The following is a 13912-nucleotide window of genomic DNA, read 5'->3' as shown; positions in this document are numbered from 1 at the left end:
TATGAGAGCGCAATGAAACTATAGTGTATATAAAATGAAACTGAATGACAGTTTCACATATCTGAGTGTATAATATTGAATGAAACTATAGTTATATCGAAAATAAATTGTAATTGTGTTGAAAGGAAACTGCAGTGTATAAAAAATGAAACTGAATATGTTATACACACAGAGTTACTTTTTGTGGAACGTCGCGGAACGAGTGTTGTTTCTTTATGAGAGGCCATGTGTTTGAACTTCAGCGAAAGTAGTTTTTTTTTTTTTGTTTTTTTGTTTTTTGTTTTTTGTTTTTTTTTGTTTTGGTCACTACTAGCAAGCTCTATTCATTATCCTTGATGATTACAGCTAACAACTATAAAACGTGACAAATTGTGGTCCAATGACAAATTGTGCCTCCGATCAAATATGGGTCATGAACTAGGGTCCACAATGTTTGGACCCTAGTCTAAAATGACACTTAAATTATATACACGTAATTAACATATTATATATTTTACGATAATATATTATGTACTTATAAATAAATTGAAGGTACATAATATATTAATTGTCATATGTACATAATTTATTAACTGAAAATATATAATATGTTAGTAGCATGTATATAATATTAACTGTAAGTATATATTATGTTAATTGTAGGTATATAATGTGTTAATTGTAATAGATGTTAATTTATATAATTAGTACATAATTTATTAATTGCAAGTACAAGTACATATTATGTTAACTGTAGGTACATAATTTGTTATTAATTGTAATAGATGTACAATTTATTAATTGCAGATGCATAATCTGAATGTCGTCTTGGACCAGTCTACAATACAAAGTGGACCTAGTCTATGATATAACAGTTACAATTATGGCCTAGGGTTGGTTTGAGACAGTCGTTATATCGTGGACCATTTGTGGACCATGATCCAAAAACGGCACTGTTTCTTGAAGTAAAGAAACAGTTGTTGTCATATCTTAACGGAGCCCCGTAAATGAAACTACAGTTTATCTCAAATGATACTGTCTCACATTTGTTTCTATATTATCAATGAAACTGTAGTTATATTGAAATGAAATTGTAGTTGTGTTGAAAGGAAACTGCAGTGTATATAAAATGAAACTGAATAACAGTTTCACATATCTGACTGTATATTGTCTAATGAAACTGTAGTTATATCGAAATGATAGTGTAGTTGTGTTGTAATGAAACTATAGTGTATACAAAATGTAACTGAATATCAGTTTCACATATTTGAGTGTATAATGTTGAATGAAACTGTAGTTATATCGAAAAGAAACTGTAATTGTGTTGAAATGAAACTGTAGTGTATATAGAATGAAATTGAATATGTTATACATTCAAAGTTACTTTTTGCGGAACGGGTGCCATTTCTTTTCATTAAAAGAAATGACACCGTTTTGATGCTTGGACTACCATGCATTGTGGACCGCGGTCCATAGCAAAATTTGTGGGTTTGAGAATAAAGAGTGATGGGATGACACTTAGGGTTCGATTGAAACTTAAAAATGACTTCTAGAAGTTATTTTACAAAATTTTCAGTGTTTGGTTATTAAGGGAAAATAAAGTCAAAGAAAATACACGTTCTAATCGGAGAAAAAATGACCCATTTTGCTAGAAAATATCTTTTAAAATTTTTACTAAGAGAGTTTCCAGATTTCTATCTCACGCTCAGTTCTCTCTCCCCTTCTGAGTTGTGTCAAATGGGGGTTGATCAACTATATATATGTCTAGTTATTCTATGAAATGGACTGAGCTAGTCTAGTTAAAATATGAGTATAATTAAGTTAGACCGAACAATAAAAATCTTGACATGCCCTATACCTCGAAAGATATAAAAAAAATATCTTAGGTTTAATTTTTATTTTGTTTAGACTTATTACTTTATTAATTAATGTTTATAACTATTAATAAAAATCTTGACTTAGCTTGGCTCTTCCTACATTAAGAAAATACGGAGTAGTAATTTTTTCACTTTCTTTAATTAATAATTATTATATTTATAAGTTTATGTATTTATTTTTATTATAATACATTACAAGTTAAAAAATATATTTATTTATATATTTTTATTATAATTATTATTAATGTTTATAACTATTATAAATTTTAATTTATAATTTTATTTTAATAAAAATAATTATTGTAATCATTAAAATAATTAATATTTTATAAAAATATAATATATATGTTCATGTTTTGAAAAATGAATCAAATAGAAACATACAATTTTTTACTTTCAACCAAATAACAAAAAATGAAAATGTTTTTCAAGAAAACTTATTTTTCATAAAAACATTTGCTGTGTTTTCAAAGGTACCATTAAAATGCTAAATATTGTGTTCAATTTAATGAACATTACAACACTCCGTGGTAAGTATAAACTCCAACCTTTCGGTTCATTATGTTTAGGGATGATTACATAATGCATGTTCAAATTGTGCCTTTGATCATAACTCAACTTATTAATCAATTCAAAATAAGTTCATTTGCTTTGCTTTGCTACCAATTATAAGGTTCAAGGTGGTGAATTTGGCCATGTGGCCACCACCAATCTCAGTGGTGAGTTGGTGGAGTACGAAAACCCCATCCTCTTAATCGAGTATGTTGTACACTTGCACATTTATCTCTCTTGTGCCTCACGAATTCGGGTCTTCTACAGTATGATTCATCTATTAGAAGATCATGAACTTAGCGTATCCAACCATTAAATTTGAAGTTAAAACTTATATATAATGCTCAAAATTGTTAGTTATTATATGAATTCCTACACCTTAATTAATTTCTAGTTCTTTCTTTACCTCTCTTAATTTTCATTGAAATGGAAATTAAGTTTCCATTTTCCCTCATCATCATCACTTTCACCACCCTTCTCTTCCTCTTATTCAACTTAATCAAGAAAATTACAAAGAAATCCAAGAAAAGTAGTAGTGTGAGTGTCGCCGAAAAAGTGCCGCCGGGACCGTGGAAATTACCATTTATAGGAAGCATCCACCATCTGGCAGGGTCAGCACCACCCAATCACGTTCTAAGAGATTTAGCTCGGAAACATGGCGGGATAATGCACCTCCAGCTGGGGGAGATTTCCGCCGTGGTGATATCCACTCCCCGGGCGGCGAAACAAGTTCTGAAAACCCATGACGTGGCCTTCGCCAGCCGGCCGGAAATCCTAGCCTCCAAGATTATGATGAACAACGAAGACATCGCGTTTGCTCCCTACGGCGAGTACTGGCGACAGATGCGCAAAATCTACATCGTGGAGCTCCTCAGCGCCAAGATGGTGTCGTCGTTTTCGCCCATCCTGTTGAGAAAAATCCCACCTCCTGTGACAATCAAAATCACAGAACCACACGGTACACAAATATGAGATAATATATAATAGCCCAAAAATAAATATGAATACAAGGAACACAAGATTTACGTGGAAAACCCCAAAATGACGGGGAAAAACCACGGGCCACCAACAACAACAATTTCCACTATCACAAATCTCGGGTACATAGTTTTAGGCTACCACATGAGCCATACATCCACAAACTATCAAATATATCAACTCCTAGGCCAAAACATTCTTCTACATTCACAAGCTAAACATAATAATATCTCGTACTCAAAAATATTCAACTACCACGAATATGATGAAAATGAATACTAGTAGTACGAGAATATCCCAAAATATGCCTGGAATAAATACAAGCTGACCTCAAAGAATTGATGAAGATGAACCCAAGAAGCTTAGGCAAACTCCATGACAAAATGGCACCAAGATGAAGAAGAGAAAATGGTTTCTTCCCTCTACTGCCGACTGCCGAAATGGAATGAGAAGAAAAATGAGTTTTCTTGCTCTGTTTACTGCCTCACTGTGTGTCTCTCTATCTAGCCAAAAAAAGAGTGGAATGAATGGGAAATTGAATTCCCTTTCTCTGCTGCCGAGAAGACCAAAGAAAGTGGAGTAATGCATGCCTGCCAAATATTCCATTTGCTGACAAAGAATGCATGTTGCTTCCCACTACATATATATATATATATATATATATATATATATATATATATATATATATATATATATATATTTTATTGTTTTTTGTTTTGTTGTGTTTTGTCCTTCCACATGGAGGGACCCAACAAATCTCCCCCAACCGACTATGTGGAAGACATCGCCATCCCAGCAATAGAGCAACACACCTCAAACTTCCCTCTTGGCAACGCTTTGGTCATCATGTCTGACCCATTATCATCGGTATGAATCTTTTCAAGTTCAAGCATCTTGCATTCCAAGATATCTCTTATCCAATGATATCTCGTGTCAATATGTTTTGACCTGTAATGAAACGTAGAGTTCTTTGCAAGATGAACTGCACTCTGACTATCACAATAGAGCACATACCTGTCTTGAACAAACCCGAGCTCCTGAAGAAACTTCTTCATCCATAGCATTTCTTTACTGGCCTCAACAGATGCTATGAACTCAGCTTCAGTGGTAGACAAAGCAACACACTTTTGCAACCTTGATTGCCATGAAACTGCTCCCCCTGCATAGGTAATCAAATAACCTGAAGTAGATTTCCTGGTGTCAATGTCTCCGGCCATATCTGAATTAGTGTACCCGATAAGAATAGGTTTTCCTGTACCAAAACACAAACTCAAACTTGAAGTACCCCGAAGATATCTTAGAATCCACTTAACAGCATCCCAATGTTCTCTCCCATATCTTAGAATCCACTTAACAGCATCCCAATGTTCTCTCCCTGGATTTGAGAGAAATCTAACAGCATCCCAATGTTCTCTCCCTGGATTTGAGAGAAATCTGCTAACAACACAATGTTCTCTCCCTGGATTTGAGAGAAATCTGCTAACAACACCCACTGCTCTCCCTGGATTTGAGAGAAATCTGCTAACAACACCCACTGTATGAGCAATATCTGGTCTTGTACATACCATGGCATACATTAAACTACCAACAGCTGAAGAATAAGGAACTCTTCGCATTTCTTCCTTGTCTTTCTCACTAGAAGCACATTGCTTCTTGCACAATTTGAAATGCATATCAAGAGGTGTATTGACTAGCTTAGCTTCATTCATATGAAATCTCTCAAGAACTTTCTCAATGTATTTCTCTTGAGATAACCACAGCCTTTTGTTCTGTCTGTCACGGATGATCTTCATCCCAAGAATTTGCTTTGCTGGTCCCATGTCCTGTTCACAAAAACACAGTGGTCTGAAGAAGTCTTCTTGTACCCATGCTTACTCATAACAGAAGTAAACTTTTTGTACCACTGCCTCGGAGCTTGCTTCAAACCATACAAACTCTTTTTCAATCTGCAAACATAATCTTCTTTCCCTTTGACCTTGAAACCCTCAGGCTGTTCCATATATATCTCCTCATCTAAATCACCATGGAGAAAAGCTGTCTTCACATCCATCTGCTCAATTTCTATATCCAAACGGGCTGCTAGTCCCAACACAACTCTGATGGAAGAGAATTTCACAACAGGAGAGAAAATCTCATCAAAATCAATACCTTTCTTCTGGCTGAAACCCTTCACCACCAATCTAGCTTTGAACCGTGGAACTGAAGTGCCCTCTTCATGTTTTACTCTGTAAACCCACCTATTTTTCAAAGCTTTCCTATTCTTTGGTGCCCTCACTAACTCAAAGGTATCATTTGCATATAAAGAGTTCATCTCATCCTGCATAGCCTCAAACCATTGTCTCTTTTGCTCACTCTCCATAGCTTCTTCATAAGACTCAGGTTCTCCCCCGTCAGTCAAAAGCACATATTGACTGGGAGAATAACGAGTAGATGGCCTCCGTTCCCTATCAGACCTTCTTGGAAGATCAACTGGAATCTGCGAAGGAACTTCTTGTTCCTGGTGCACAACATCATCAACATGACCATCTGCATCAGTTGTATCATCCTGATAGACCGGTACAGGATCACCATTCTGACCATTTTCCTGAACCTCATCAACATCATTTGTATCTTTGCGGGAAACTGGCTCAATGTCAATCAAACTTCCACTGTCACGAGATTCTGGCTTTTTCACTTTGTCAATATCTTCAATGGTTTGATTTTCAAAGAACACTACATCACGGCTTCTGACTAGCTTCTTCTGAACTGGATCATACAGCCTATAGCCAAATTCATCAAACCCATAACCAATGAAAATGCACCCTCTAGTCTTCGAATCCAACTTAGATCTCTCATCTCTTGGAACATGCACAAATGCCTTACAACCGAAGACTTTAAGGTGATCGTAAGAAACTTCCTTTCCACACCAAACTTTATCAGGAACTTCATTTTTCAAAGCAATAACAGGAGATAAATTGATTACATGAACAGCTGTGGAAACCGCCTCAGCCCAAAAAAGAACTAGGCAACTTTGCATCATCAAGCATACATCTAACTCTCTCCATAATAGTTCGGTTCATCCTTTCTGCTAAGCCATTTAACTGAGGAGTCTTAGGAGGAGTTTTCTGATGTCTAATGCCATACCTTCTGTAGTACTCATCAAACGGTCCACAATATTCACCACCATTATCAGTACGGATACACTTCAATTTCTTTCCTGTCTGTCTCTCAACAAGGGCATGAAACTCTTTAAACACACCAAGCACATCACTTTTGTGCTTCAAAGTGTAGACCCAGAGTTTCCTAGAATAGTCATCAATAAAGGTTACAAAGTAATATGCACCTCCAAGTGATCTAACCTTCATTGGTCCACACACATCAGAATGTATCAAATCAAGTGGCTCTGACCTTTTTGTAGGAGGATGGCTCATGAAAGAAACCCTTCTCTGTTTTCCAGCCAAGCAGTGAACACACTTGTCCAATCTAGCTTCTTTAACCCCAGAAAGCTTACTCTTCTTGGCAAGGTAATCAATCCCCTTCACACTCATGTGACCAAGTCGTTTATGCCACAATTCTGATGCACATTCTTTTTCTACCACATTCACTGAATCATCAGAAACAGAACTTTGCAAAGAGTACAAGTTAGAAGACTTGTTACCTCGTGCAACAACCAACGAGCCTTTAGTGATTTTCCAATGGCCATCACCAAAGAAACAACAGAAACCGTCATCATCAAGTTTTCCTGTGCCATTACTTGAACACACTTGTCCAATCTGGTGCATGCTTGACATTTTTAAGTACCAACTTTGTGCCATTACTTGTCTCAAGGCAAACTGTACCGGTACCCGTCACCTTCACCTGACCATCATCACCCATTCTAAGTTCTCCAAAGTCACCTGGAGTATATGAAGAAAAGAATTCCTTCCTTGGTGTAACATGGTAGGCTGCACCTGAATCCACAATCCAAGTTGTCTCATGGCATGCAACGTTGATGGCGTTCTCATCACAGGCAACAAGTAAATCTGTTCTAACTGTCGCAACTTAATTCCCAGTGTCACCATCTTTATTGTCTTGCTTCTTTTCTCTTTTCCACTTGAAGCAATATTTCTTGATGTGCCCTTTCTTACCACAATAATGACATTCAATATCCTTGTACCTTGACCTTGACTTGCTTCTGCTTTTATCTCTACCCCTCTGACCCTTTTGCTTGTTTCTCCCCCTATCATCTGTAACCAAGATATCTGACTGCGAAGTAGAAGTGTCTTGAGATCTTCTTCTTGCTTCTTCATTCAAGATACCACTCTTTACATATTCCATGGTCACAACACCGTTGGGAGCAGAATTGGTCAATGAAACCCGAAATGTTTCCCAAGAATCTGGTAGAGTATTAAGCAACTAGAGACCAAGTACCTCATCCTCAAATTTGATGTCCATACCAAACAACTGATCAAGAACGCCCTGAAAATCATTAACATGATCATTGATCAATGTACCTTCCCTGTATCTTATATTCATTATCTGTTTCAGCAAAAACAATTTGTTATTGCCTGTCTTAGAAACATACAGGGTCTCAAGTTTATTCCATAGGCTCCTGGCATGTGTCTCATTAATAATGTGGTTTAAAACATTATCTTCAACCCACTGCCCAAAAATAAATATGAACACAAGGAACACAAGATTTACGTGGAAAACCCCAAAATGACGGGGAAAAACCACTGGCCACCAACAACAACAATTTCCATGACCTCAAAGAATTGATGAAGATGAACCCAAGAAGCTTAGGCAAACTCCATGACAAAATGGCACCAAGATGAAGAAGAGAAAATGGTTTCTTCCCTCTACTGTCGATTGCCGAAATGGAATGAGAAGAAAAATGGGTTTTCTTGCTCTGTTTACTGCCTCACTGTGTGTCTCTCTATCTAGCCAAAAAAAGAGAGGAATGAATGGGAAATTGAATTCCCTTTCTCTGCTGCCGAGAATACCAAAGAAAGTGGAGTAATGCATGCCTGCCAAATATTCCATTTGCTGACAAAGAATGCATGTTGCTTCCCACTACATTTATATATATATATATATATTTTATTGTTTTTTGTTTTGTTGTGTTTTGTCCTTCCACATGGAGGGACCCAACACATCCGCGAAGACGAGGTTTCCAAGATGGTTCAGTACGTGAAATCGTGTTCGGGATCGCCACTCAACCTGACGGAGAAGATCTTTCAGTATACCAACGTCGTGGTTTGCCGAGCCGCATTTGGGACGAAATTCAAGGATGAATTGGGAGTTGTGTCGCTGATAAATGAAGGGGTTGCCTTGGCCGGAGGTTTCGACGTGGCTGATCTTTTCCCTTCTTGGAGATTTCTGCGTCTACTCACTGGGATGGAGCCCACACTGAGGAAGCTGCGCCGTAGAACTGATCAAATCATCGAGCAGCATCGACAGAAGCGCAAGGTCGACGGATTTTGCGACGAAGATATAGTTGATGTGCTTCTTAGACTCCATGAACAGGGTGGCTTTAACTTCCCTATCACAACCGACAACATCAAAGCTGTCATTCAGGTCAGGGGAACATTAATCAATCAAAGCTTCCATCTCAATTGAAGTCTTATTTTGTATCCCTTCAACCTTTATAGTAGAAGTCAATTATATATTTAAATTTTTAAAAGTTACAATTAAAATTCATGAACATATTATTTTCCTGACATATAAATATAAGTCAGTAGAGTTCGGTAACTTCTCAGTCACTGGCTGCCTTTGAAGAAGGCAACCCAAATAGTTACCTTCTCCCATGGAAAGGTGATCACTAGGTCGCCTTCTTCATCGATCGGAAGGAGACCAATAATCCAGTTTATAGGCAACAGTTTTGTTATCAACGACTAGAACTAGTAATGGTCAACCGCGACCTGCATAAGTTAGACGTATTTGACCTATTTTAATAAGTTTGAGTGTTTAATTGCAGCTTTTAGAATTTCGGGGGGGCCTTAATTGCTTTCTGGTGTAAGGTTGGAAGGTCTATTTGACATTTTCAGGAAGAAAAAAAATAGTTTGAATATAATATAATGATGCAATGCATGCATACATGATGCAGGACATATTTACGGCTGGAACAGAAACCTCAGCATCAACAACCGAATGGGCCATGTCAGAAATGCTAAGAAATCCAGGAGTGATGGAGAAGGCACAAGCTGAGCTGAGAGAAGTGATGAAAGGGAAACACAAAATCCAAGAAAGTGATGTGAAGGAACTGAAGTACTTAAGAATGGTGATCAAAGAAACTCTAAGGTTGCACCCACCTGTTCCCTTGTTACTCCCAAGGGAGTGCAGGGAGGAAAGGGAAATCGAGGGTACAACATACCTCCCAAAACCAAAGTAATCGTTAACGCCTGGGCGATTAACAGGGATCCCGACCACTGGAAAGACCCCGAGAGCTTTAAACTCGAGAGGTTTAGTATTAGAGACAATAATGAGATAATGGAGTACATGGTTGGGGGGCAGAATATGGAGTTTGTTCTATTTGGAGGGGGAAGGAGAGTGTGCCCTGGCATAGCCTTTGGTTTAGCCAATGTTGAACTTCCTCTTGCTAATTTGCTCTACCACTTTAGCTGGAACCTCCCTCATGGAACTAAGCCTGCAGATGTGGATATGACTGAGGGGTTTGGGTCGACTTCCAAGAAGAAGAATAATCTGTTTCTCATTGCTACACCAACTACCTGAATTATATTATTCAATCATTGATTTCCACCACAAATCAATGACTAACTTGTAATGATATGATGACCTACTTGAATTGTGGGAGTTTTTTTTTTTTTTTTTAAAGAAAAATTGTGGGAGTTAATAAATGCACCTTATTGCTCTTTTCATTTTAATACGAGTAATTCTGTCTAAACTCTCAAATTTTATTCTCGTTTTCTACTCCTTATGACATGACATACATTGATTACTTAATTTAGTAGGGGGTCATGATGTATTGATGTTTATCCATTCTTTTTTTCTTAATTCTTCCAACTAAATTTGAACACAAGTGGGAGTAAAAATTGAGAGTAAAAATTTAAAAGTCTATGAAGTATTTTTCTATTAATATTATGTGATCTGAGAGTTAATGGTGTATGTTAGCTAGCAAATCCATCATCATTTTAAAAGCTATAAAACCTCATCCAAATGTTGAACATTTTGCTCTATACTACTTTCTCAAACATTTTTAGCCCAAAAAATTTAGAATAGTAACAGGAATGCTACCGTACTACATGGCATTTGGCGATTGTAATTACTATTATTATTATTTTATTTTGTAATGTATCTCTTAGGAAACCACAGCACATGCCTCTTCATATTTTGCAGGATTCCTAGTACTCTAGGAGATTCTTAGTCATTTACGTACGTGGGGCACATTGCTATGTGCACCGTGGTACACGGTATAATTTGCCTAGAGCAGCTCATCAGTTTTGGGCTAAAATTAACATTCATTACCACTTGAGCTGAGGTGCGGCCCATGCACGGTGTGTAAACCTTATTTATAATTCATCGTACCTCATAAAAGCATCTATGATATGCCGCAGCCTCGATCACTTCTCCTTGATCTCCGATCCGCTTCTCAATTCACCATATAGTATAGACTATAGATAGATGAGATGAAACATGGAAGTAGTAGTTCACATACCAATTGAGATCATTCGTTGTATGCTTTTGAAATTGGAGGTAAAAACTGTGATCCGATGTGAATGCATATGCAAAGAATGGCGTTCCATAATACAACATCCCGATTTCAAGCTGTCCTACCGGGGAGGAAGGCGAGTGGTGGCGGCGTCAAGCAGCTACGACTACCGCAGGTTAGCCTTTACATCCATAACCAACACTCTCCACATTAAAACCCTATTCAACCTCACTGAAATTTCCTCCTTACTTAACACTACTACTACTACTACTATGCTTCCCCAATATCGTCATTGGTGGTTTCGTGTTTTGTGTTCTTGCAACGGCCTCGTGCTTTTCTCTGTGCTGCAACATATTCTGTTATGGAATCCCTCCACTCGCTGCTGCACAACACACCCCATTGGAGTGTGGGTGATTCTTATTGGGAACAAGATCGAAGAACATGATGGGAGAAGAAGAGGATTGTTTATTTTGACCCAGAGAGTGATGAGTTCAAAGAGCTGCCCATTCCCCGAGGAGAAATTGAAAGTAGTAGTGCAATTCTTGGATTGGGAATCCTTGATGACTGTTTCTGCGTGGCTCTTGAACGGAAAGAATTGATACAAGTGTTGGTTATGAAGGAATATGGAGTGGAGAAATCATGGGTCACTAAGTTTAACATCTCTCCAACCAGTTTCAAATCTCAATCCTTAACTTGTGATGATTATGTAAACATCACATTATACTCTTCCAAATGCAATACCAAAGTGCTCATATGTAGCTACTTGAGATTTGATTGGTGGGAAATATTTGTTTATGATTTGAAGAATAACATACTCAAGCCTTTCTTCATTGAATCCCCACCTCATAGGGAGCTTGTTGGTTTATGTTCGTATGTTCAGAGTATTGTTTCACCACATGAGTTTATTTGGAGAGATAATGATGATCAGCCTAACCCCCCAGCCCAGAATGATGCTCATGCTGCTTTGTTGAGCTTTATTTTGGAAACTGTACGGGGCACCCTTTAATCTCTGACTAGATTAGTTTTTCATACAAGAGGGGTTCAAATTCTTGACCTTTCTTAAGAGACGAGAGCGCTGTCAATCAATAAAATTTAGTAGCCTGCCATTTAGTAGAAATAATCATGAGATAATGTGTGTCTACTTTAGGGATCGAACCTTACACTGTTTTTTATTTTATTTTATTTTCCTTTTGAACAGATAAACTTATCTAGAGTCGAGCTAAATCAGTTTAAGTTGTGGACTCTTCTTGTTGGGAGAAATTTGTAACCCTGAAATTGCCAAGTGATAAATATATTATATTATTGTCTGAGCACTAATTTCTTAATTTCTGAGCAACAAGTCCAATTTCTTAATCAAAATGAGCCAAGCAAGTCCAATTTTCTAAACATCTAGCAGTCTAAACATGTTGGAAATGTAAGTTAAATAGGCATGTTGGAAATATGTATCTCTTAGGAAACCACAGCACATGCCGGCCTCTTCATATTCTGCAGGATTCCTAGGAGATTCTTTTAGCCTATATATTGGTAATCTGAGTCCATCGTAAGAACAAAAAAAGCCCAGCTGAACTAGATAAAGGCATTCGGCAGAGAGACATGGCTTTTAACTAAGAAATAGTCAAGGAGAAACGAAGACTAGAAGAGATGTAGAACACTCAAATATTATCCACTTGTGCTCAAAAAGGTTGTTCTGTTTTCTTAAATTATGAAATTAAACAATCTATTTTTTGGTCTTGGCTACAAAATCAATCATATTTAACAATTATTCTTGTAGTACTAGAGTGAGAAAATCAAAACCTGAGTATGCTATTTTTGATTCAGTTAAACTTTTGTGTTTTTGCCCCACTCAAACCAGTAGAAAGCATATTCTCCCATTCAGACCATACACAAAAATGAGAGGGATAGTGAGAATTTGACTTTCAATTTGAACCAGCCAAGCAGTCCTCGCCTTCTGTTCCTTTTGTAATCTTTAACCAGTTCATCAAGATCTGTGACATCAACCCGATCATAAGCAGATACTTCAGAATTAATACTTCCAATATCATCATCAATCATGCATTCTCGTTTTCTATCTGGCAAGTAGGCTAGCTGCATCAGCAATAACAATGCAAATATTAGGATAAAAATTTCTCTGATAATGTCTTCATCCCAACAGTCTTCATTAGGAGCCATCAAAGTGTTGACAAATGCCTCTTCCATTAAGGGGAAAGGGAAGGAGCTAATATTAGGATTATTTTTGTCCGGCAGCCGCTTATCTTTTCAAATTTTGATGTCTCTTCCTTCTCCTACTCTCCATCTACTATGCCTTCTTATGATGTCCTTGGTTTCCAGCAAGCTCCTCCAAATAAGGGAAGGATTCGAACCTACTTGAACCTCTAAAAAAGAAGTAGATGGATAGTATCTTGCCTTATAGATTTTTGCAACTAACGAATTGGGGTTATTGATAAGCCGCAAAGCTTTTTTATTGAGCATCACAAGATTAAACCGTTTAAAACTTGCCAAACACCTTGTGGTCTAGTGGCACTTGGTGTCCCGATTAGGAGCAGTTCATGCGAGCTCTGTTTTAGCTAGTTTCTTTGCGGAGCCAGAGACCTGGTGGGGGTATGTGAAAGATTTGGTACATGCCTTGGGCAGACTTTCTTCTTCTATTTATTGGATATTGTCCCTTGGAGAAATGGGATTCTCTTTAGTCCCTGCCAATCTCGGTGGGACTTCTTTCTCTGATGGCCCCCTCATTTCGTCCTCCTGCTCGCTAGCAGTCGCCTTTTCTTTGGAAGGGCGAAGTGTCTCAGTCTTCTCACCAATATCTGTCAGAGTGCTGATCCCTTCTTGTGCTTCGTGCTTTGCCTCGTCTAACTAGGATAAGTGGCTAAGGGGCATAGCATGAATACCAGGAGTTTGC

General features: G+C 37.6%; 1 pseudogene; it reads left to right on the top strand.

The window, feature by feature from the left end:
- The first annotated feature begins 2834 nt into the window (after window positions 1-2834).
- On the top strand, window positions 2835-10076 carry LOC116024101 (annotated as a pseudogene).
- Window positions 10077-13912: the final 3836 nt, after the last annotated feature.

This window comes from Ipomoea triloba, chromosome 1 (assembly GCF_003576645.1).
Source record: "Ipomoea triloba cultivar NCNSP0323 chromosome 1, ASM357664v1".
Taxonomy (NCBI): domain Eukaryota; kingdom Viridiplantae; phylum Streptophyta; class Magnoliopsida; order Solanales; family Convolvulaceae; genus Ipomoea; species Ipomoea triloba.
The sequence above is the reverse complement of the archived record's forward strand: the minus strand, read 5'-3'. Positions and strand labels throughout refer to the sequence as shown.